General features: G+C 49.8%; 1 protein-coding gene across 3 annotated transcripts in view; it reads right to left on the minus strand.

The window, feature by feature from the left end:
• The window catches only part of CHST11 (carbohydrate sulfotransferase 11), a 260,744-nt gene that overhangs the window by 164,005 nt on the left and 71,273 nt on the right, over positions 1-25,466 (minus strand). The gene's annotated exons all lie outside the window — the stretch shown is intronic.

Consider the following 25,466-nt stretch of genomic DNA (forward strand, 5'->3'; position numbering starts at 1 on the left):
GGGCTGGACCACGGCTAGCTCACAGATGCTCACTTCAGACCCCCTGACACCACCCGAGCGATCAAACCACAGGATGTGTTTGTTTTGTAAGTTGTCAGATAGGGCAAGACCGTTAACTGTTTCTGTCTGAATTTGGCAGTTTAGTGGAGGGAGCCGCGGATGGCCCAGCGCTCGGACCGCACGCAACACGAGCTCCTTGCACAACGCTGTGCTCCTCCTCCAACTGGAAAATAAGATTATGAAGCAGAATCGAGAGGCTGCACTGAGCACTGAACCTCAAGAGGGAAAGCCGAGGGTTGGGGTCTCCCAGCACAGTGTGGCCAATGGTAGCACCCCAATATTCACTGCACCCCTGTCACCTTCCATACCAGGGCTTGCTCCCTAGCAGCTGGGACAGACAGATGGATCAGGGGCCACCTGGGAACCCAGGAGGCATCCCATAGAATTTGGACCCACAAACCCCTGGTTTGGAATCTCCCCCACTTTACTGTATTCTCGGCCCAGGCGTCACCATTCCGTTTCCAATCAATCCAGCATGTCTGCTGTGCCCAGCGGCCTACGACAAGGTCAGCCACGAGCTCTGTGTGATGGAGATTACAAAACGGAATTGGACATCCTCTGAGCTCTTCCTCTTGGTTCTGAAAGTAACTGCTCAGAACGGAAAATCAAGAACACAAGGACAACTGGTCTCTAAGTAAACGGTCCATAAATCCCGATGACAGTTCCTTAGAACAAATTCAACAGGTTGCCTTTGTCATGTGCTCTTTTGTGTTCAGAATATAAAACCACGGAGTCTCATAAACCGAGCTCCAGTGACCAATGCGGTCACTAGCCCGAGGATGTCTTCCACTGGAACAACCAAGTAGAGAAGTCTGTCGAGTTTTGTTTCATGTGCTCATAGTTTTCAACTGTGTGGAAACCAGAGCCAGACTATTGGGTTCCAGGCCCGGCTCTGTGACCCAGACTGGTTACTGAACCCTCCCCGTAACCTGTTTTCTAATCTGTAAAATGGGGATGAGAATGTTAATCCTTTCCTCTCAGGGGTGTCATGGGGATTCATGAACTAATATATGAGAACACTTAGAAGATTACCTGGCACACTCTTAGGTACTTTATATTCGGCAAGTATTTAATAAATATAGCTATGTATATAAGACAGTACTGCCTTAAAGAGCTAATGACTTGCTTTTATTTTCAAGATCTCCAAGGGTAGGTTTCAGCGTTCATTCTAGAAGCAGTATAAAACAGTGGTTAAGAGCGTGAGCTATCAAACCACACTGCCTGGAATCGGATCCCAACTCTTCCTCTTTTTCACTGTGCCAAAAGTTAAGGTCCTTCGCCTCTCTGAGCTTCTGTTTCCTTGCCTGCAAAAGTGAGATAATACTGCCTTCAGGCTTAAGTGCAAACCACATGGCAAATAACGGCAAAATATGACGTTTTGCGGCTGGGCTGCCGTTGTGTTTCTAGCAGAGGTCCCATTAGCTGCTCCCATGGTCGCACTTGTAGAATGTCAAGGTGCCAGTCCAAGTCCCAGGGGGCAACTAGGGAGCCAGCCATTCTCTTCCCCTCAGCTCTGTTGGAAGCTGCTGACCTACCGTTCATCAGTGAACGTGCGGCAGGGAAAATTCAATTAAAATTGGCCAGGGTCGTGGCTGCAGTCTCCTCCGCGCCCGTCCCACAGCCAGGCGGAGGGCCGAGGGGGCAGACAGCAGGAGGGGCGCCCGCCAGCACAGGCCCCCGGACTGCTCCATGGCAACAGTGGCTGCCAGACAGCAGAGCAGCAGTGACCCGCCACAGCAAGAGAGGACAGCCGGGACCCTCTCCCCAGGCAAAGCACTGAGCATCCATGAAGCGGGAAGGCAAGAAGACCCCAGCCCTAGACAGTAGCCCTGGCCATGGGGCCCTGTACCACCTTCCAACTGCTGGCACGAAAAGGCAACAGACATGCGGGTCCTTCCCCCTGGGAAGCCACAAATGCATGTAGAAGTCTGGCCCCTACCTTGGTCTGTTCCTGCTGCTATAACAAAATACCTTGGACTGAGTAGTTTTTAAACAACTGAAATTCATTGCTCACAGTTCTGCGGGCTGGGAAGTCCAGGATTGAGGCACCAGCAGATTTAGCGTCTGGTGAGGGCCTGTTCCTCCTGGATGGCGCCTTCTGTGTCCTCACACGGTGGAATGGGCGAACAAGCTCCCTTAAGCCTCTTTCACAAGGGCACTGACCCCATTCCTGAGGGCTCGGGCTCCCAGTACTATTGCCCTGGAGATCAGATTTGAACACACGAATCTGGGGGGACACAAACATTCAGACCATAGCAGCCTCTTCACCTTCCACTCGGCTGACCAGGCCCCGTGTGAGCCGGGAACCCTGCGCCACATGGCCAGGCCTGCACAAAAGAACCACAATCGAGCTCATGACAGCGTGGAGCTGGGAGTGTCTCACCGGGGACAAAACAAAGTTCTTCCACTTCTAGAAGTGACACTAGAGGTGCTGAGGGTAGAGCAGAGGGAAAGGTTCCCGGAGGAGGGAGCAGGATCTTAAGGGACACAGTGACACAAACCCAATAAACGTCCACCTGGGAATACCTTTCTACCCAAAAAGAAACTAATCATTGAAAACAAATCTTTCTCTACCTTCTAAGAAAAGACTGCATTTTCTGCCAGATCTGATCGAATCTGCAAGATATTTTGTATTAACAACTACACCTTCTTGCCTACCTAAAAATGTCCCAATTTGTCATCCTCCAGCTCAGATGCATTTTTCCTGTCCCAGGGGACATGGCCCATCTGATCCACATGGCTCAACTTCCCAAAGATCCCTGCAGCTCTAACTTGGCCGGCTTAAGTGTCCATGATATTTTATCAGTGCTATAGAACACTTTAAAGACAGCGGCAAGTTTTGCAAGTTGGTACTGGTGGGGAAGTTCAGCTATCGGGGGGCGAGGGGAGACTTCATGAGCTTCCCCATCAGGACCAATTTGCATAACTTGATGATGTAAACTTCGTGTGTGTGTGTGTGTGTGTGTGCGCGCGCGCGTTTATCAACCCACCTAAAATAAGGCCTGCCTTGAGCTAGATACTTAAGGCTCTGTGTCTCAATTGCTGTAACTGTCATAGATTTTCTCAGGCTCAGGCACTATGGGTTAAAGATTCTAAGGTTCCATTCAGGCCCAGGACTGAGAAAGGCGTTGTGATTCATTAGTGATGTCTGTCCTGGTCACACCAAGGGAGGGGTAGGTATCTGCTGGTCCCTGGATCAGCTCACAGTGTCCTCCTGATACTTCTAAGATCCTGTATAATCAGCTGAGTTCCAAACAGAGGGTAATTTAGAATCTCTAAAAGGCCTATTAGTTCAAATGTTCTGAGCATTGAGTTATAAGGGCCACACTCATGGGTTCAAAGGAGTCCCTTTGCTGCCCATAGGGGGAAATGCTGTCTGTGTTGAGAGGACCCTCCAGAACCCACTCTCGGAAGCTCCCGGCAAGCACGCACCACGGGCCCACAGGTGGGAGTCAGTTTCTCCCCCGCCAGTACCTGGTGAGATGGAGGCATGAGTTCCTAGCATGAGAAACCAAGCTGTTGAGTCATAATAACTTCTGTGAGCGTCTAAAATTATTTCTGTTATGGGCAGCTTTCATTTTACAGGCAGATCCCCTCAATGCAACTTAGAAAAAGGAAAAGAGAAAGGAGAATTTCACACAGGTGACAATGATGACTTCTACAGAGTCTGAGATAGGGTTTGGGGAAGGGGGGCAAGAATTGAGACAGAAATAATTTATGGGGGACCAACAAGCCCCCAAACCTCTCCGTGAGGAATATTCTAGATTCCCACGACAGCGATGACCCTCAGTCTCAGGGTCATGAGGTTAACCCTCACAAAGGCCACATGGCCGGGGAATGGCCTCGTTGCACCCTGCAGTAATGCCAACTGGACATCCTGCGCTGGGCAGGTTGGGGCGGGGCCAGAATATCTAGAACTCGATGGGCCCTGGGAAGCAGAGCCTACAGGGGAAGCCCCAAGGAACGTGGATGTGGCTTCCACACCGCCCATCCCCCTTTCTCGAGAAACGTGGGTCACAGGCTGTGCCCCAACTTCTCAGCACCACTGCCACTCCTGTGGTGAGCTCAGCTGAGGGACACGCTGTGGCTGCTCTGGAAAAGAAGGGTACCCCGTGTTCCTCCATCTCTAAGAGACGATCCAGACACCTGCCCCGTCTCAAGGGACTGCTGAGAAAGACAAAGCACCGAGCACAGAGAGCCCTGCCTGGCCAGGGACTCCTGCCTCATGACTGCCGCGCTGGCCGAGCCACAGCCACGCAACCCCCCGGTATTCTCTCCTCCTGCCCTTGCTCTGTCCCCTGCCTGCAGCCCCCCCCAAACCCCCGTCTGCAGCCCCCCGCCCCCGCAGCCGGCGGACTCCCCACATACCGGTGACAGAGAGTCTTGCCAAGCCACAGGCTGATACGCAAGTAGACCAAGTAGACAATTTACAAAAATCCTAGAGAACATGGAGGCTGCTGTGGGGGTCTCTAGGGTCTCTCCCAGGGTGGGAGTTCAGAGACACCTACAGCTGGTTTCCCTCCCACCACCATTTGCCACCGGAAGCTTTTAAGTCTCTGCCACTGGAGTCAGCCCAGTGCATGAAAGGCAAACGTCTTACTGGGGGACAAATCAGACACTGAGTCCCATGATGGACAATCCCATCCCCAGGCAGACGTGGGGAGAGAAGAGGCAAGACTGGCTGAAGTTTAACGTGGGGAGGGGACTAGCCTTGACAGTCGGGGGCTGTCCCTGCTTGGGAGCCACAGAGTGACAGAGCCGGGAGCCACCGCCAAGCACGTGTACTCTAGGGTGTGGGCTCTCGTGATGGCCCAGACAGGCTGGTCCCCAAAGGGAAACACCAAGAGTCTGCTGACTATGAAGACACAAGGAGGTGGCCCAGGGAGGGAGTCTCAGGCCTCAGCACACCTCGGGGTGTGCTGGTCCTTGGAGCTGCAGGGAGGGAGGGGACTAGAGGGAAACAGGGTCCTGTTAGTGTTCCCGGAGGGAGAGACTGAGTCCGCCTTACCCGGGATGCCCCCTCAGTGTCTCTACACGGTTCTCCAGTAACCATCCCGAGAACACGTTCCAGCCTCACCCTGGCAGTGCCAGCCCCGGAATCACTCCCACACAGGGTAGCCGGGCGCTGGCTGTGGGGTCACAGAGCAACTGAGCCCCCTGTGAGGAACGGCCACCACCCAACATGGCCCAGAGCCAGGCAGAGCCTGCCCCAGACCCCTCCCGACCCCAGACTCCAACACCGTCATCAGAGAGTCCCTTTTGTGGGCACTGGGCACCACCCACAGCAACGGCCACCAAATCCAGAACGGAGCGCCAACCCCCACCCCCCTACCAGCCCCACCCAGGCTTGAGATGGGTGGTTTATTTATTGCCAGTTAATGATGGAAAGGTCACGTTCCATGAGGCTAGAGAGCAAGTTAAAATTAAACTTATGGATGAAAGGCTGCTCTGATTACCGAAGAATCCAAGCACAGAGCACTGGAGATAGTCGAGGTAAACAGGAAAAGTCTTTAAGTGCTTACGGTGTGCGCCGGGAAATACTAAGATGAACGAGGAAGACAAAGGTGTCCGGGCTTTCTTAGGAGCACACGGTCCCCCAGGAGGACGCGTGGAAGGGGCTCTAGTGGAAGAGATCACGACTAATGCCGCGAGCGCTCACTTCATGCCAGGTGTGGTCTAAGCACAGTATATGCTCGCAATTCATCTGAACTCCACACCAACCCTCTATTACCATCAGGCCCATTTCACAGAGGGGGAAACTGAGGCATCAAAATGCTAAGCAAATACAGCAGAGAATCAAAAACATCTCTCTACCCTCTGTTCTGTGCTTTGCAGGTGCCAAGAGGCAAACAAACGCTCAATTGCCATGAGTTGCCACCTCTGTCTCCTACTTGAGGCGTGAGCATTCACAAAGCATTGTCCCTCCTCCTGCTTAGGTGTGGCCTCCAAAGACCCAGTCCTAATTGCAGCCACGGGTCCCCTCGCAGGCCAGGTAGGCTCTCTGGTCCTCGGGGAGATAAAGACTGGACTCAGTAATGCCAAAGCCCCTTCACCTCTAAAATCCTGTGACTAACCCAGGACATATAACTTTTAATTGGATAATGATTTTGATAACACTCAGAAAATTGTGCTGAGTTCTGAACATACTAAACCTGACCCATTTGCACAGTGATAGGAAAGCAAAGTCATTTAGCCCGAGGAGATGTTAGAGCATTGCTTGGGGCCAGCCGGGACTCTGAGAGACCAAGGGCTCTGGCCCCTGCCTCAGGCCCCCACTGTTTCCTGCCAGAGAAACTCAGGTGACCCCTGTGGGCAGCAGGGAGTCTCGATCCCATGGAAACTTTTATTTCCAGACCACATCCATCCACCTAGACCCAGTTCTCCTGGCCCTGCCTGCTGGCCTGTGTGGGACCTGGAGCTCCCCCTTCCCCAACACCCACTTCCGCCCTTCGAGTCCATTCCGTGCGGATGATGGTGTCGCCAGGAAAACCACCAACCAGGGAACCAGTGTCACCCTCCATGGTGTGATTCTCTTCCCAGAAATGTGGCGCCTGCCAGGAAGGAGGGCAGCAGAGGGACCAGCTACATCCAGGGCAGAGACGCTGGCACTAGAACCAGGAGACTGGGCAGTGTGAGGTGCTGGAGTATTTCCCTGCCACCCAGCGTTTCCAAGTCCGCGTCCCTCCTCTGACTTCCCTAAGCCTCCATCTCCTCATTGAAAAGATGGAGACTTACCTTATAAGGGGACCTACCTTGTAAGACCGTGGCGAGGACTAACTGGAAACAGCGCAGGTGAAGCCCTCAGCACGGTGGCTGGCAGAGACCGCACACGTGCGTACACACATGTTGTCACTGTTCCCCCTTCCCCTGCAAGGGACAGAGAGGTGGCAGGGAGCGATGGTGAGCCACATGGATGTGGCCAACTCTCTAGGGGCAGAGCAACAAGATGGGAGGGGTCCAGGTCTCCGGCACCATGGAGCTGCCACATCAGGCCTGTTTTGTGACAGATGAACTTCCATTTGTAAGTAAGCCATTGCTATTTGGGGGCCACAGAATAGCAGTCAGTATATAACCTAACACTCTCGTGTTTCTCCATCTGATCCTCACAAGTACCAGGTGGGGTTGGCAAAAGTATCTTACTCGTCTCACTGATGGGCCAAAGTCCTACAGGGAGGTTAAGTGATCAGTCCAAAGCCAAATCCCCCTAAGAGGCTGAGCTAGGATTCTGGCTCCAAGTTTAGGGCTCTTCCTCCAAGAGATACTTCCGTTCCACAGTCTGTCCACAGGGGACATGGCTGACCACAGCAGAATTTAATTCACAACGAATCCAGTGAGAACTCTGGCTTTCTGCTGAGTCCAACGGACACAGGATGCATAAAATGCGGCCCCCATCTTCAAGCTCACGGTCTGGTAGAGGGGTTTATGTGGAGGACACACTGGTGACAGCTGGCAAAGGGTTTTCAGTTTCACTATGGATAAGCAGAGTGAGGATGTCAGCTGCAGAAACTAAGTCTGTAGAAACTAAGTTTGTAAATGTGAATCCAAGATCACTCGGGCAGTGGGGAACTGGACCAGACCCCTCACCTTCCGAGTTCAGGTCTGGTGCCTTTCCTGGTACCCAACTATAAAGTGTCATACAGTACGGGTGCTGCTGGCTGGAGCACGCCATCACTTCCCATCCTGTCTCAGATGCTGTCCCGGTGGGGATCCACGTCTCCGAGTTGTAGTAGCACACACCCAATTCACCCCTCCTGAGACTGGATTCCTGGGAGCACCCGAGCCCCACTTACAGCAAAACCTAACCTCCCCACTGCTCCACCACGTTGAATTCCTAGATTAACTATAAAGCACTGCCTTTCTAGATATGAGCAGGGGCAAACTGCAAACAGGATTGAGTAGAATAATACTAATATTATAGAATTGCCTCATTTTTTTCCAACACTAACTCAGTTTCCTACAGGCCCTTGATGTGCATCTAGATCCATACTAACGTGGGTTATAATCAAACAAACACCAGCCTTGACCTTAAGACCCTGCCTGATCCTCCCCTGCTCCACTCCAGCCTCACCTTTCCTCTAACACGCCCAGTTCATCCCACCTCTGGGCCTTTAACCTTGGCCTTCCCTCTGGCACACTCTTCCCTTAGCACTACCCATGGCTCACCCCTTCCCATTCCCACATCTCTGCTGCTCTTCGGGGAGGGCTTCCTCAACCATACCTTCCAAAATAGCTTTCCCACTCTGTCTCTCTGTTTCCCAAACTCTGCTCGAATGGCATCCATTGCCCCAAATCACATTATTTACCAGGCACGTGTTTACTGAGAGTCTGTCTTCCCTGCCAGAATGGGGGCTGCATGAGGGCAGAGACTTTGTTTCGTTTACTGCTACATCCTTTGTGCCTGGAATGCAGCCTGGCACATAGTAGGTGCTCAATAAGTATTTGAGAAATGAGTGGATAAATTAATTTGTTGAACATTTACTATGTGCCAAGTGCTGTACTAGCCTCTGAGATAGTGATTTACAAGCAAAAAAAAAAAAAAACCAAAAGTAATATTCCTGTCTTTGAGTTCAAAGCTTAGAGAGGGAGATACCTAGAGAGGTGTCCAAGCCCAGAAGTGCTAGAAAAGTCTCTACGGTGTTTCAGAAGCACAGAAGAGAGAGCATCCTCCCCACCCGGGCCCCACAACTTGGGGGAAGCCCAGCTCCTTCCTGCCCGTGGGAACATGGCCTTGCGACACACGGCCCTGCCTCCTAAGCCCACCGCACAGATGGGTCCACGCCAACCCCGGTAAAGAGGAAACTGCACTATTAGGGTGGGTTTGTGACAAACGTGCTTACAAAATAGTCATTCACATAGAAAAGTAAAATCGTCTTCTAGAAGTATCTATCAGGGATTCTCCTAGTAGTGCCCGAGGACTGGGATTGAGGATTTCTGTCTAAAGGGAGAGAAGGAGAGCAGCGCAGCAGAATGAACTTCACACACGTTGGCGGGGAGGGAGCGGGAGGGAACAGACACAAGGGCCTCCCACTTGCAGGGACTGGTGACAGTCCAGACCCTCTTCATTCAGAGAATAGGGAGCCCCCCGCCCCTCCAGCTTTTCCTTACTACAAATCACAAAGACAGGAGCAGGGAGGGGCCTGGGAGAGGGTTAGGCAGAGGGGCTTCGGTTTCAGGAATCTCATTTGTCTGAAGTCGCAAACAGATGCAAAGGCTCCAGGAGGCTCCCCCTGGCGTGCCCACCAGCTGGGACGGCTCATGTGCGAGGCGCTGAGGGAGGGCGCAGGCAGCGGGGTGCCGTGGGGAAAGCTGAGACTGAAATATTGATGAGGGACAGTGACCCCACAGCTCCAGGCCTGGAGCGGCTGCTGCCCCCACGGGGGAAGGTTCTCTCAGCACATCAAGGCGGGTCCTGCCTGGCCCGGGGTGGGACTGCACCGGGCACCTGCTCTGGCCTGGGCACAGGTTGTCCACCTGCTGTCTCGCTTTGCCACTTCCCTCCTCCAGGTCAGACCCACCTCCCCCATGCAGTCTTCCCTGACTGCTGCAGCCTGCACTGATACTCACAGAAACCTTAGAACGCCAGCACCAGAGGAAGCTTTGCGATTACTGCAGATCCCATATTCTCTGGGAGGAGAACACGAAGTCCCTGAGATGGAGTGACCTGGCTTCCTCGCCCCTCTCTGTTTCCACCCTGCCATGCTCTCTGTTCCTCCTAGGGACAAGTCACCCTCCTTCCCTACTGGCTCCTTCCATTCATTCAACAACCATTCCCTCCTCTCCTGCCCTCTCCCTTCAAGATCCAGCCCTGCCCCCCTGCTCCCGAGATTCCTGCCCAGCCACTCCTCCTCTCCCCCAGGCTGTTGTCTTAGACACATGCCAGTCCTCCGGTTCCTGCCCCAGGCACCTTCCTCCAGGCCTTACCATGCACACCCTCACTCCAGATCCTTCGATGGCTCCCCACTGCCTGGTCTAGGATCAAGACCAAAATCCTTAGCAAGGCCTACAAGCCCTCGGTGACCTGGCCTTGCCAGCCTTAGGGGACCCATCTGGTGATGAGCGAGGAAGGAGCTTGCTCCTCAGTCCACAGCCCAGGGAACCAGAAGGAGGCAAAAGTGGGTTCACTTCCCTCCTGCCCCACCCCCTCTCTCTGCCCATTCCCACCTTACAGCCACCCCCACCGTTGGAGGTGGAATTGTGCCCCTCAAAAAGATATGTTCAAGTCCTAGTCACCCAGTACCTGTGAATGTGACCTTATTTGGAAACACCTCTGCAAAGGTAATCAAGTAAGATGGGGCCACACCGGAGCAGGGTGGGCCCTAATCCCGTGACTGGTGTCCTCATAAGAGGAGAGGAACTGGGCACGGCGATGGGCACAAAAGACAGAAAGTGTGAGGACGGAGCACACAGGGCCGGATGCCACGTGGAGACAGAGGCAGAGGGACGTGTCTCAGGCCGAGAACACCAGGACTGCCAGCTACCGGCAGAAGCTCGGGGAGAGACACGGAGAAGCCGCTCCCTCAGAGCCTCCAGAAGGATCCAACCTTTGATCTTGGACTTGCAGCTTCCAGAACTGCGAGAGAATAAGTCTCTGCTGCTTCGAGCAACCCCGTCTATGGTGCTGGGAATCTGTGTGGCAGCCCTAGGAAAGTCAGCACCACCCTCCCAAGCCCCAGGGTGGTACAGACGCTCCTCCTCTACCCCTCTCAGAACCTCTCAGCGGGTTCAACGGGAAAGGGGACTTTGGAATCCTGGCTCTGTCCCTTCCTAGTCACCTGGAATAGGCCTGTTGGTCTCAGAGCCTCGTTTCTGCTCTGCAAAGCAGGGTACCACAGGGCATCGCGCTACGTGGGCGTTAGAGATGATACATGTAACTCACTCACACAGAATGAAAGACAGATGGCGTCAGCTGCTGCTAGCTCCATGGCTTCTCCTTCTGGGAGGACTTTGTCCTTCCAAAGCTCACCTCTGCAAGTCCTCCCCACCACACCCTGCTCTGCTAAGACCCCAACAAGTGGAGCTGCCTCCGTCAAGTGTTCCAGAGTCTAATTTGGGGAGAGCTTCCCCTCTCCTAGGTGTCTGTAATCACCTCTCCCTCGGGGCAGGACAGGCACCTTCTTTTCCCGCCCACCTGGACCCCCTGCCCAGATGCAGGCAGGGGAGGGACCTCCCGGAGACGTCCTCTGTGCGCTTGCCAACACCCAACCTGTGGCTTTTAAGGACAGGCCCCTTGCCAGCTCCATCTGCCCCGGGGACGAGCTGTTTAATGGAGCTGAAAGTTGGCTCCAGGGAAGACGATGAATTTTAATGCTCCCGGACTCAGCTCTCAGGCAGACCCAGCCTCCCGGGCATGGCCGCAAGGGGCTCAGAAACTGTGGGCTCAACCCTTCCTGGACCCCCGAGCTCAGGATGGTTGGGCCACTTGTCCAGGGTCCCACAGCAGGGTAATGGCAGTTAGTTCCAACACGAGAACCAGCTGTTGCTCTGAGCCCTACAAAAAAAAAAAAATAGCATCTTCTATAGAAGTTAAAAATAGGAAGACAGCAAAGAGGAAGACAGGAAGTGAGGGGGGAAAGGTGACAGGAGAGGTGTGTGCTTCCTGTCTAGACCAAGAGTGAAGTTGCTTCCTGGGTCACGCTAGATTAGAAAAATTCAACTCTCAAATCTAATGAGTTAAAACCCTATTACAAAAATGTACTTCCCTCTCCCATGGGTCAACTCTTCCTCACCCTACTAATCTTCCCTCCCCACTCTTCCCACAAATATTCTTTTCTGTGGGGTGCCCGAAGGGAGGGACAATGTCCCTGTCACCCTCCTCCAGAGAGCAGGCCACAGGCATGCACAACCCCGATCGCTCCCTGCCTCTCTGAAGTGGTTGGGATCAGTTTCCCGTCTCGCTCGCTCAACATTAATGTAACACTCTGGAGGTGAACTTGGTAAAGCCCACGGTGACACTGAACACCGCGTGCCTGACCTAGTGCTGAATGATCAAAAGAACGAATGAAGGACTGAGTAAGCAAATGAACAAAACAGGTGGGTCTGAAGAAACTGGATTTTCCAATAACTCAACAACCCGCCTGCCCACCAACCCCAGGGCAGGCTCCAGTCCCTCTTTCTGCCAGTTCTGGATGGGGAAAACAATGCCAATGTAGCTGACTGGCTCAGGGTCTTAGGTTTCAGTCTTGGCTCAAGCCCACAGGAACCGAACAGAGCCCTGTGGGGTCAGCATAGGAGGGGGGTCTCCGAAGGCAGCTAGTGCAGGTGCTTTCGCCTATTTTTAAGTCATGGAAGCTTCTACGAAAAGAAAACCTTGTGCAGAACACCCAGAACTGCACAGATGGATGCAGAGCTGCTCTAGTGCAGAGGCAGGGCATGCCCATTCCCCTCTCTCCTTCCTGGAACCCCAGGTTGCCTGGCCCCAAGGGTGAAAATGCCCAATCCCAGCCATGCCTCTCTCTTTGTGCAGCAGAGGAAATGGAAGTCTAGAGCAAGGAACGAACCCCGAGCCATCGCCAGCCGTGGTGGTGCCAGCACCAGAGCCCACCCGCACGTCCTTGTCCTGCTCTACCCTTGTCCCCAGTCATTCTGCCAAATGCTGGCCAGCCATGCCCACCCTGATGGGCATTTTCTCACTGGGACATGGTCCCTCTTGTCTCCGTGCCTTTGCACATGCTGTTCCCTCTGCCTGGATTGTCCCCCCTCCTCCCACCCTTAGCCTCCTCTTGCTGCCCATGGTGGACAGACTCTAAGACAAAGCCTGGTGATCCCCAAATCCTGGCGTTCACGGCCTGTGTGGTGCCTGCCCCCCATGAGCGTGGGTGGCCCAGCTGGCTCCTGAGAGAATGCAGCAAGGGTGAGGCCACGTTGCTGCCGTGATTACATGACATAAGACTGTGACTTCTGCTGCGCCATCACTCTCTCTCTCCATGGCTCTGATGAGCTACGCTGCCATGTTGTGAGCTGCCCAGTGCCAGTGGAGACACCCTCAGGGCCAGGAACTGAGGGCGGCTTCCAGACAATGAACAGGAAGAAACCAAAGCCTGCCAGCAACCATGTGAGCCTGGAAGTGGGTCCTTCCACAGTCAGGCCTTCCGATGAGACCCCAGCCCTGGCCGACACCTTCGCTGAGGCCTGTGGGACCTGAAAGCAAAGGACCCCTCTAAGCTGTGCCCATACTCCTGACCCAAGGAAACGTGTGTTGTTTTAGGCTGCTAGACGTGTGATCATTTGTCACACAGCATTGGTAACCAATATAGTGCCCTGAGGAATTACTACTTGCCTTTTGAAATTCAGTTCCAGGTGCATTTGCTATATAAAGCCCTCCCTGAGGGGTTAGGCTTTCCCTGCATGACCATCACCACCATCCCCCACCACCCTTGTCTTCACAGCTAACACTCCCCAAGGGCCACTGCAGGCCAGGTGCTGTGCTTGGTGCTGTACAGCTACCTGCTCATTTAATCCTCAGGACAGATGTATGGGGGAGGTGCTGTGACTTAACCTCATTTTCATGAAGGGAACACTGAGGCACGTGGATTGGAACCCAGATGGCCTGGAGCCTACTCTCTCTCACACTGCAACTCAACACCACACTTACAACCAGTTACCGATTTTCCCATCTCTCTTTCTGGCCAGTGGCATTCTCGGAGGTAGGAATTCTGACTGTCTTTTGTGCAACCCGTTTTTCTGAGCATCTACTACATGCCAGGCACCGCTGAGGGCGGGAAGAAGAGACAGCAGTAGACAGGGCAGGCGAGCGAGAGGGCTTTGTTCTCATGGAGTTCCTTTTCTCACAGAGAGAGACAGAAAGGAAATACAAACAAGATAATCTCAGAGGTTGTCTTCTAGGAGGTGAAACTGGCACTGGGAGCTACAGACAGAGCCCAGATGCAGAGGAAGAACATCCGGGCGGGTGAGAAAGTAAGGTCCTGAGGCAGGAACAAGCTCGATTTCTTTATGTTGTCACATCAATGTGACATAAAGTCTTAGGCCTCACGACTCAGGGTATGGTCCCTGGACCAGCAGCGTCACCCAGCAGCTTGTTAGAAATGCGACCCTCGGTCCAAGCCCAGATCTACTGACTCGGGATCTGCAGTTCACAAGATGCCTGGTGATCCGAGTGCACAAGAGAGTCTGGTCTACTCAAAAGATGCTCATTGCATAAATGAATGAATGAATGAATGAATGAATTCTCTGCAGATCAACTTTTCAACTCTAGCTGCACCCCTCACAGAAACAGACAGCAGAGAAGGTGGCAAGTGCACACCCCATAAAGCAGGCTGACTGACAGCGGTCAGAACAGGGGAGGAGAACACCAGGCCCAAAGGATCAAATCGCCCCACAGCTGCCCTCACCCACGGCGCCCGTCCCCGTCCCCGTCCCCCTCCAGCCCGCACGGCTTCCGTGCAGCCTCCCAAGAAGCCTTAGAGTCAATTACTAGTCCCCAAATGGCTATCAAACCCACACAGCTTGGCTAAAAATACTCTCCACACTTGTTAGGCCTCCCCACCCTTAAATCACTTCAAGGAATCTGACAGCTATAATTAGCAAAAATATGTAAATCCACTCTTTTCACAGAGAGGACAGCCATCGAAGTGACACGGGCGCAGTGCAAGTCAGAGAGGAAGAGGGCGGCTGTCTCTTTTCTTCGTGCAAGACCTAAACAGGATTGAAACTGGGTGGTTCTCGCAACACGAGCAGGGCTTCCGTCGCTTGAAGCTGAATTATTTCTACCCATCCATAACCAACACGCGCTTACAAAAGCCAGTAGACGCAGGACACACGCGGAAGACGAGCCAGGCTCCCTGCACTCCGCCCCGTGGAATCATGCTGCCGGCGCCTGCAAGCCTTCGCCCTGGTGGGTGGGTCTCTCTCGGAGGTGTCAGCCTGACCCCACACCTCCTCTAGGTCTCCATGTGAAAACAGATTCGTGCCATATGCAGTTACGTGTTAATTTTTCCTGTGGAAAAGTCTGCCGGGGAAATCGTAACATTTGCAAAATTGGACACTGCTTTCCTTTCTTAATAGAGCCGTCCCCAGTCTGGGAGGATGTGCAAGTGAATCCCAGCCCACACTCCAAGATGGTAGAGTAGGTTGCCTTTGAAATAAGGCCAAAGCCTGAAAATTGCTAAGAAATGAGCTGTAGTATGTCTCAAACGGGGACCATTAGCGCTCAGCGTATTTTCCTCTTCATCCAGACTATTAGAAAGATGAAAGAATTGAGAGAAGTGAGGCTTCAGCAAAGTCCTAGGGGTAAAATTAAACTTTGGACAGAGGGCAGACACAAAAGATGCTGCCACCACCGAGTGGGAAGTCCAAGGGCAGCACCACCCGAATGTGTATATATATACTCAATGCTGGCACTTGGGAGCCAAACCATGGAATCTACTACTTGTACATGTACACAAAGGGGCCGAAAACATCCTCGGCCTCCTCTATCCCTTGACTAGCCCATCACCGCCAATGGGATAAGATGAGGGTCACCGACCCCTTCTGCTCTCCACTCTGTTAGCAGAACAGCGCCTGGACTTTTGCAACGCATTATGATCCATATTGGTAAGAGAGAGGTCTCTGTGCCACCTTGGACCCCCTAGAGCCGTGGCTGGCAAACAGTGGCCTTCCCTGCTGCCTGTCTCGGTAAATAGTTTTACTGGAAGATGGCCACGCCGATTTGTTTACTATTGCCCGGGGGTGCCTTTGCTCTGCAACTGCACAGTTGAGAAGTTGTGAGAGATTTTATGGCCCACAAAGGCTAAAATATTTACTACCTGGCTCTTTAAAAACAAAAAAAAAAGTTCGTCAATCCCTGCTTTAGAGGAACAAAGCAGGGTATTCTCCATTCTGCTTTTAAAAAGATCAAAATATTTGGCCCAGTGACCCAGATCCACATCTCTAATGTAAAGTAAGAGAAAGACTTAAGAAAGTCTGAAGCCAAGTGCAGTGGCTCACACCTGTAGTCCCAGCTACTCAGGAGGCTGAGGCAAGAGGATGGCTTGAGCCCAGGAGTTTGAGGTTATAGTGAGCTATGATCACTCCACTGCAACAAATCGCTACAGCCTGGGCAACAGAGCAAGCCCTTGTCTCTAAAAAAAAAAAATCTGGAGGTAGGAGGTCCGGTTTGGCCACCCAGCAGTCACCAAGGATCCCAATGAGTCTACCCCTGTCGTCTGCCATCCTTTACATGTCAACTTTTCCCCTTCGTGCTCTGCCCCATGAGAACATGAGAGCTCCCACAGTTCTAGGTAGTGAGACTGCATTCAAAAGAAAGCAGCAGGGGCCAAAGGGCCTTTTTCTTTTTATCCACAAAGAAAATAATTTAATCTTCATAACAAATTCATGAGATAGATACTATAAATATTCTCATTTTGTAAATATGAAAATTGAAGCCCAGAAAAAAATTAAATAATTTGCTCGAGGTCACAGAGCTTGAGCAGCCAGAATATAAACCCAGGATGCTGATGCCAACGCCTGTGCTCTGTGTCAGATACATCACTCACTTAGAGATGCTGCCACTGGGAGCCCAAACCATGGGGTCTGCTACTTGGCTACACAGTCGTGTACTAGTCTCCAGTGTTTGCAAGTACTCACCTTTCAGCCTAAGACTTCTTGTTGCTCAGGAACGGAAACCCCATTTGCTTGTTTACCTACACACTGCTCCCCCGACCCACAATCACAGGCAGAGTATTAGGTGCTTGCGTTTGCTAACTGGCCGGGGAAACACACTCACGCACCCAACTCCGCTCTGAGACTCTCCAACCTGAACGGAAAAATCTTGCTGCTCCTGGCGCCAGCAGGCCTGCATTTGTCTCCTTCCTGCTCTAATTACCCACTTGAAAAACACGAAGACTCGGGCTCCAATCTACTTGGCAATCAGACCATCTCCTTGGCCCATCTGCCTGTAACTGCACACCTCCCCTTCTGGGGCTGCATTCCTGATTCCTGTACCCGCTGCTTGGGAAGATCTCACGATTTGTGCCTGACCCAATCACTCCCCCATCACAGAAAATTCCAACCTTACCGGCACCCCACTACAAACTTGGTGTTCCTCCTGAGACCCATTTAGAGAAAAACATCAACATCTGCTAGAGTAGCCAAAAAAACTCATGTGTTTTATTATTAACAATGTTTTAATAGAAAAAGTGACTTCTCTACTTGGTTTCTCTGTTGTCACTATGACAGATGCCAGAAATCAGAAATCCTGCTCTGCAAAGAAAGTCATCCGATTTGGAAATCCAAGCAGCACCTAATGAGCACTTTGGAGGACAACGTTCTAAAAGGCACAGGCTAGGGCTGTGTTTGTCACAGCATGCCCTGGGCTCATACCCGGAGCAAGCGCCACCCAACGGGACACGCATGGCTGGTCCTATCACCACTTCCCTTTTGACTTTTGTGTTTGGAATTTCTGTTTTGCTTTGTTTTGGTTTTGCCCAGGACAAAAAAAAAAAAAAAAAAAAAAAAAAAGGAGGTTGGACCAAAGCAGCTACAGGAACCTACCAGGAAGTAGCCTGACATGATGGAACTTTCCCCAACCTGGAGGAAAAGAAGACCTGGTGCTACACGTGCAGCCCTTTCTGAGACTGCATGCCTTCTTGTGTTTCCTGTTTCAATCCCCTTCTCGATACGTATTGAAACAAAACCCAGAGCTTTCTAAACAGGCACTCTGAGTCGATGAGAGTATCCCTATTACGCTAGCTAAGAAGAACTTAGGAAGGAAAGTCACATCTTTTACTAGCCAGGATCAATCAGAAATAATGAGAAATAAAATTAATCACTTGTGGTTCAACAACCTTGAGCAAGTTACTTAGCAGGTGGCTTCTCATCTGCTACGGATGGACTGAATGTATGTGGAATCTCCAGCGAGTGGTACGAGGAGGTGCAGCCTGTGGGAGGTGGTGGAGGTGGAGACTTCTAGAATGGGATCAGTGCCCTTACAAGAGAGACCCCAGAAAGAGCTCCCCGGCCCTCTTTCTACCATGTGAGGATATGGTGAGAAGATGGCCATCCACAACCCAACCATGCTGGCACCTTGATCCCAGACTTCCAGCCTCCGGAGCTGTGAAAGATAAATCTGTTTCGTTTATAAGCCACCCGCCTACCGTACTTTGTTTTAGCAGCCCAAGCTAAGACATCTCCATGGAACCTATATATGGGGTAAGATTAAGTCTCTTAATATCATTTTTTCTATATTTCAGCCCAGGCTTTTCTGGACATGCAATCAATCAACCAAGCATATGCCCAGCTGGGAGACAAGAACTGTTATTCTTTAAAAACCCTGACCAAGAGCATTTTATTTTCCTCCGTCAGAACCCAGTCCACACTCATTCTCCTGGACGGGCTCCACCAGGGAAGGCCAAAATGATCGATCAAGTTCAAGGGTCACAACACCTGGTATCAATAAAGCCCAACCTGTGGACAGGTCCGCGGAGGCCCCATGGCGGCTCACAGCTCGGGCCCTGCCCTCCCCACCCTCAAAGGGCCATTCGCTCATGATCCTTAAGCCTCTGAGCGTGGAGAAACGAGACAGAGAACTTAAGAAAGCAACAGACTGATTTTTTTGTTTCTCAATTTGGAACAGAACTCACCTTGGGTCTTTCTCTCCCTGTTGCTCTGCAGGGCAAGAGCAGGGTGCTCAGCCAGGATTTGTGCCTGGCTCGGGGGGCTTCTTGCTGTCCACAGGGACAAAAGGGGAATGTTTCCCACTGCTGCACGCCTCCCACCTCCCAACTCGGGCTGCCCTGGGATCTCTAATAGAACCAGACCCACCCATTTCTCAGCCGCGGGGCGAAACGATGGCACACTTTGAAACCACATAATTGCTGTGGCAAGGCCAACAGCCACCCAATATAAATTTACTGTAGTGATTCAGGGGGAGGCGAAAATGACTTTATTATTATTTTGAGAAGCCAAAAAGAAAGCATGGAATCCATGATCTCCAGGGGAGGAATGTGACAGCCCCCCGCCCCCAGTATCATTTACAGCTCCAATTTCGCGTTTCTGCAATGGCAAAACAAATGTTCTCCCTTACCCTCCTAGGCCTCTCTCCATCAATCTGTTAATTTTTAAAATGTTGATACGGGACATGGTCTCTATAGTTTACACTTTTCTTGATTATCCTTAACTGTGATCACTATTTTCTAGCTAGAGAGGATAGGTGGCCAACACCTTCTTTAAACCCAGAAGGTTCTCTTCTGAAATCCTATGGACAAGCATTAATCAGTTCTTTTCAGATACTTCTTCTCTGGCACCCCAAGCAAGCAAAGGAAGAATGTCAATAATCGGCCCCTTGAGTGGAATCTGTTGGCTGCTGGGGGGGGGGGGGGAGGAGGGAGTTCAAAGCAACTTCAGTGACTGTCACCATGCCTCATGATGCCACTGATATATAAAGGACATCAGGCAGGATCTAACCAAGCATGTTAATTTCCCTCGACTTATACGTCAGGGCTCCTGTAAGACTCTGGGCCGATTCCAGGGTGGGGAGGAGAGGAGGGGAGGAGGAGGGTACCATATTCCTCTGCAGAAACATTTTGAAAGCCTAAAAGGCTAGAAGAGATCATCAGTCCCCTCCCCAGGTCAGGAACAAATGGAAACACACAAAATATGACACGTTGCCAAAAACACTGTCCCGCTAGTACAAAAACTGAGGCATACTGCATGCCCTCGTCCCCTTATCCACGAGAACCTTATCCACAAGAACTACTCAGAGACCCAGTGCAATCATCAACTCTGCAGGGTGACAACCAAAAATGTCCTCAAAGGAAGCTTAATCTCCCTTTCCCACCTTCACAGCCACTGGGGCTAAAGAGTTTAAATTATTTTTTGAATAGGTGATGAAGCCACAGGGTACAAAATACAAAAAGATACAGACAGTGAAAAATACATCTTCCCTTCTGCCCTAACCCACCCCAGGCAACCACTGTCTGTCTATTCACTAGTATTTCTAGAACATACGGTGGGTGCTGAACACTGTGGCTCCGGGTTCTGGACTGTTTTGCATAATCACTGATCCTAGTTTCCTGTGTCTTTCCCAGAATGGCCTGTGCTATACAGCTATGTGAGTACAAGTGTTGGCAGGTGTGGATTCTATTTTAAATATATTGTAGTAAAATACACATAACATAAAACTCAGCAGTTAGCCATTTTTAAGTGTACAGTTCAGTGGCGTTAAATACAGTCACCTTGTTGTGCGACCATCACCACCATCTATCTCCAGAACTCTTCCGTTTTCCCAAACTGAAACTCCACATCCATGAAATACTAACTGTCCATTTCTCCCTTCTCCTCTGCTCCTGGCAACCAACATCCCTCTCTTTATGTTTGTGTGTTTGTTTGTTTGTTTGTTTGTTTGTGACAAGAGTCTCACTCTGTTGCCTGGGCTAGAGTGCTATGGCTTCAGCCTAGCTCATAGCAACCTCAAACTCCTGGGCTCAAGCGATCCTTCTACCTCAGCCTCCTGAGTAGCTCGAACTACAGGCATGTGCCACCATGCCCGGCTAATTTTTTCTATATATTTTTAGTCATCCAGCCAATTTCTTCCTATTTTTAGTAGCGACGGGGTCTCACTCTTTCTCAGGCTGGTCTCGAACTCCTGGGCTCCTCCTCCTAATACTCTGGGAGGAGTAATTAGGACTACAGGCGTGAGCCACCGCGCCCGGCCAACATTCCACTTTCTAGCTCTATGAATCTGACTACTGGGTACCTCGTATAAGTGGGATCACATAGTATTTGTCCTTTTGTGACTGGCTTATGTCACTTAGCATAATGTCTTGAAGGTTCACCCATGTTGTAGCATGTGTCAGAATTTTTTTCCTTTTTAAGGCTGAACGGCATTGCATTGTATGTTTACACCACACTTTGTTTACCCATTCCAACTGCAGACGGCCATTTGGTGGCTTTCACCTTTTGGCTACTGTGAACAATGCTGTGAACAGGGGTACAGACATCTGTTCCAGTCCCTGCTTTCAGTTCTTTAGGGGGTGTGGACCCAAGAAGTGGAAGGCTGGATCACATGATAATTCTATGCTTAATTTTTTTAGGAACTGCCATATTGTTTCCCACGGTGGCTACATGTAGATTATCTTTAAGACAAATGTTAGCACATTCTTCATGATGTTCAGCACCACCACTTAATAACGTGCCTCACTGTTCTCAATTAAGGAAAAACAAAGTTAGTTGCCAATCTTAACTTAGTCCTACATATCCAAGATGTTGAAAGTAAAATAATGAACACAAAAGTCCAACAGATTTAGAAATAAGACTGAAAGGAAATGTGCTTGAATGCCAATGATATATAGCCACCTGGTGGGATTATAACTAGTAATTTTGTTGGTGGTATTTTGTATTCATCTTCAAACTAAAGTTTTAAATTTTCCTATGTTAAATTGGTATTAATTTTATAATAAAAATCTGAAAAAAGAGGAAGTTGCTAAAAAGCAAAATGCAGTGGTAATATTGTCCAGTTATTACTTCTGGTTTCCCAACAGGTGGCTGCTGCCCTCACTCCGAAAACATTTCCTTCCCCTCTAGATTAGCTGACCTGAAATAACTGCCCTTGCCTCAATTATTCTCCCAATTCCCCTATGAACTGGAGCACAGAGTAAGGGTGTCTCTAAAATTCAGACAAATGCATTCTGAGTAAATATACCACCTTGGCAGGGGGGATTTGAAAGCAAGTGGTGATGGCCCAAATTCTATTTCAGAACACTCGCTGGCCCACCATGGAAATTTTTGAAATGGTAGAGAACCTTCTTGAACATCAGACAAGGCAGCTAAAGAAATTAAGAAGCGAATACCATCATTATTTTTGTTATAGTTGGAAAAAAAAAAAACTGCATGGAGATTATATACAAGCCGAACACAGACTGTTTTTAATGCAAAGGGTCTTCCAGGCTCTGAGAAGAAACCCTCCCAAAAGGGATGTCAAGCCAGACTGTCATTTAAGATGTGAACTTCACAGACCCGTGATGAATCACTCTGTAGGTTGACATCACTTCGTGTAGGTCACCTCAAGGATTTTCGCATCTCTGGAGCAAAGCCAAAGACTGCCAATTAATCACGAAAGGAGGATAGTGTGACCAGGGCAGGTGACAGCTCTGTAAATCTCTGTGTGTGTGTGTGTGTGTGTGTGTGTGTGTGTGTGTGTGTGTGTGTGTGTGTGTGTGTGTTTGAAAAAAGGCTGCTGGATGCAGTCCTAGAGACTTCTTACTTTGAAAACATCTGTGGAATAAAAATGTATACATCATGTTTCAATTTTTATTCTTATAAGCTTCTTATGTTGGACACTTTAGGGACACCGGGTCATCTTCTGAAAGCCATTTGAAAGTTCTGCCACCAGCTCTTTGCTTTCGCTATCTAAACTTTGTCGATGAAAAAAGCATTTCTCTGACCTAATTTCAACCTTAATCAGGAAGCAAAGTCTTGGAGGCAAAGCTCAACTTCCACCCCACTCCTTCACTGCAATCCGTAGAGACTGTGTTTCCAGAATAAACACAGAATAAATTTTAGGGCAGCAAAATGTTCCCTGGCTCACCCCGGGCCGCCTGGAGCCCTTGTCTCCAGCTCTCATTAATTTTGTTATTAGAGAGGACAGAGCTGTGGCATTCTCGGACACTGCAGTTTCGCCCATCTGCAAGTCTCCCCAGCGGTCCTGGACAGAAAGTCAATCATTCCTGATTTTGCTGCGGCACGAATCTGAGTCAAAATGATCCAGGGGAGGAGAGGGAAGGACAGGAGGGGGTCTTGGGTCACCAGGGACCTGCCCTCATGGCTTGACATCTCTGGGTTTGTGTCTCTTGCACACATGCTCTCTCTGACTTTCATACTTTCTTTGCAAAAAAATATGGCTCTCCCCAAAAAGTGATCGGAGCGAAGATAAGACTTAAAAGTCTAGGAATTGATGGTTCTTAGCTAAAAATAATGACATTCCCTAAATCCAAGATGGTACCTATATTCTTTTTGTATGGCTCCTAAATTACAAATAAAAAATTTTAAAACATAGATAATGTAAAGACAGGCTTTATTTATTCATTTTATTTATGACCTTTCATCCTATACAGCCAGCCCTCCATATCTGTGGGTTCCACATCCACGGATTCAACGGACCAAAGATTGAAAATATTTGGGGAAAAAGAACATTCCACAAAGTTTCAAAAAGCAAATCTTGAATTTTCTATGCACCAAGTACTATGTGGAATCACTCGAATAGAAAGATGTGCAGGCATTATATTAAGTATTATAAGTAATCTAGAGGTGATTTAAAGTCTATGGGAGAATGGGCATAGGTTATATGCAAATACTACACCACTTTATGGCAGGGATTTGAGCATCGAGTGAGTAAGTGGGGTGGATTTTTGGTACCCTTGGGGAGTTCTGGAACCAATTCCCCAAGGATACCAATGGACAACTGTACTTACATAACTGTTAAAAGCCTGAAAAGATACCTGAAGTCTTTCAGTTTATGCTTTGCTATATATAATGCTAACATAGTTGATAATTTTGCAGGTGTGAGAGGCATCCCTCCTGAAGGCCAAGGGTCCTAACCTGTCCTGGCTTCCCAGTCCCTTCCACAATTAACTCCTCCACCTTTTTTCTCAGCATTTTTATATAATCCCACTGTGCAGCCACCCTATTTTTAGAAAGCAATCCCTATTTCAAATTTCATCTTCCCATTCCCCCCTCAATACTTGTGCGTAGCTTTTCATCTGTGTCTCGACACTTTTAATTCAGGAAATACAGCAGTTGTGTTTGTGATAATGCTAAATACTAGGTTTAGTGCTTTACATGCATTGTCTTATCAAAGCCTCCTAGAGAGGCAGCAGTGTTATTATTATCCTGTTTTTACAGATGCAGAGACGGAAAAGTATTGTGACTTGCCCAGAGTCACACAGATGACAAGTGCTGGTGCCAGGAGCAAATGTGGGGCTGTGGGTCCAGGGCCCGGACCCTGTGCCAGCACAGGAACAAAGTGGTAAGTGGCATTACCAGCTACTTGTGGGCAGAGGGAAGAACAGTTAGCAAATACACCGATAACTTTTTGCTTTCCAAATCGCCCAGCTCTGCCATTTGCTAGCTGTAACCCTGGGCAACACTACTCTGTGTACTACAATTCCCTCTGCCTCAGTGTCTCCATCTGCAAAATGAGGACAATAATAGTAGCTGCTTTATAGGGTTGCCATGTGGACTAAATGAGGTGGCATATGCTAAGTGCAGACTCTGTGTCTGGCATACGAGAAGTGCTGTGTATGCTTTTTCATTGTCATTATCACTCAAATTTCCTAGGCCTCAATTACTCAAAAATCAATACTTCTTACAAAAGTGGAACTGGGGGAGCTGCTCCCAAATGTCAAGTAATTTGAGCAATTAACCTATACCATTTACACAAAGAAGCCACAATTCTTTCCATGAAGGAGATTACAATCTAGAGGGGGAAAGGAACACAGTGGATTTTAATAGGATATGGGATATAGAAAGTGCTGAACAAAGGTATGGGTAAAGTTAAAAAAAAAATTCTCTTGAACATACTCCTAAAGTGTAGGCTGCATAAATGACTTCCTCCCAAAGAATGCAGCATAGAAGGGGGGGGCAACTTCACAATAGACGAACTCGACCAACACTCCTCTGCCAAGGGGTCAAGGTCAATGTCATCAGCGACAACTCAGGTCAAGTCTCCAACCTTGACACGAGGTGACAAGAACAGCTCAGTCCGTACCCCTCTGATCTTCTTCCTCCCCAAATCCCCAAACCTCACTCAATTCAAGAGAAAATCACATGACAAACCCCAACTGAGGGACATCCTCCAAAACACCTGACTGATACTCCCCAAAATGGTGAAGATCACCAAAAACAAGGAATGCCTGAGAAACTGCCCCGGCCACATGCCCAAGGAGACGTGACAACTAAACGTAATGTGGTGTTCTGCGTGTTCTGGATGGGATTCCGGAGCACGAAAAGAACATTAGGAAAGAGCAAAGGAAAGCTCAATAAATGGACTTCAGTTAATAATAATGTATCGACATCGGTTCATTAGTCATGACTAATGTACCATACTAATGTAGGATGTTAACAACAGGGGAAACGGGGCGTGGAGCACGTGGAAACTATACTATCTTCACAGCTTTTCTCTAACTCCAAACATATTCCAAATTAAAATGCATTAAAAAGAAACAAAGAAATTCTATTTTAATCAACTCAAACCCTCAGAAACCAGGCAGGGCAGACATTTGTTTAAAGTGTTCTTGTGAGTGGCGTGTGTTAGTGAAGTTAAGTGACTTGCCTGTGATCTCACTGCTGGGAAAAGACAGGGTGGAGATTACAGCCCAGGTCACTGGATCTCAGAGCCCACCCTGCTAACCAGTCGGCCTCGAGACCCCCCAGTGTGGTGGGAAGCTGCACGTTGGGTATCTCAGACCAGTGCTGAT

This window comes from Microcebus murinus, chromosome 10, assembly GCF_040939455.1.
Source record: "Microcebus murinus isolate Inina chromosome 10, M.murinus_Inina_mat1.0, whole genome shotgun sequence".
Classification (NCBI taxonomy): domain Eukaryota; kingdom Metazoa; phylum Chordata; class Mammalia; order Primates; family Cheirogaleidae; genus Microcebus; species Microcebus murinus.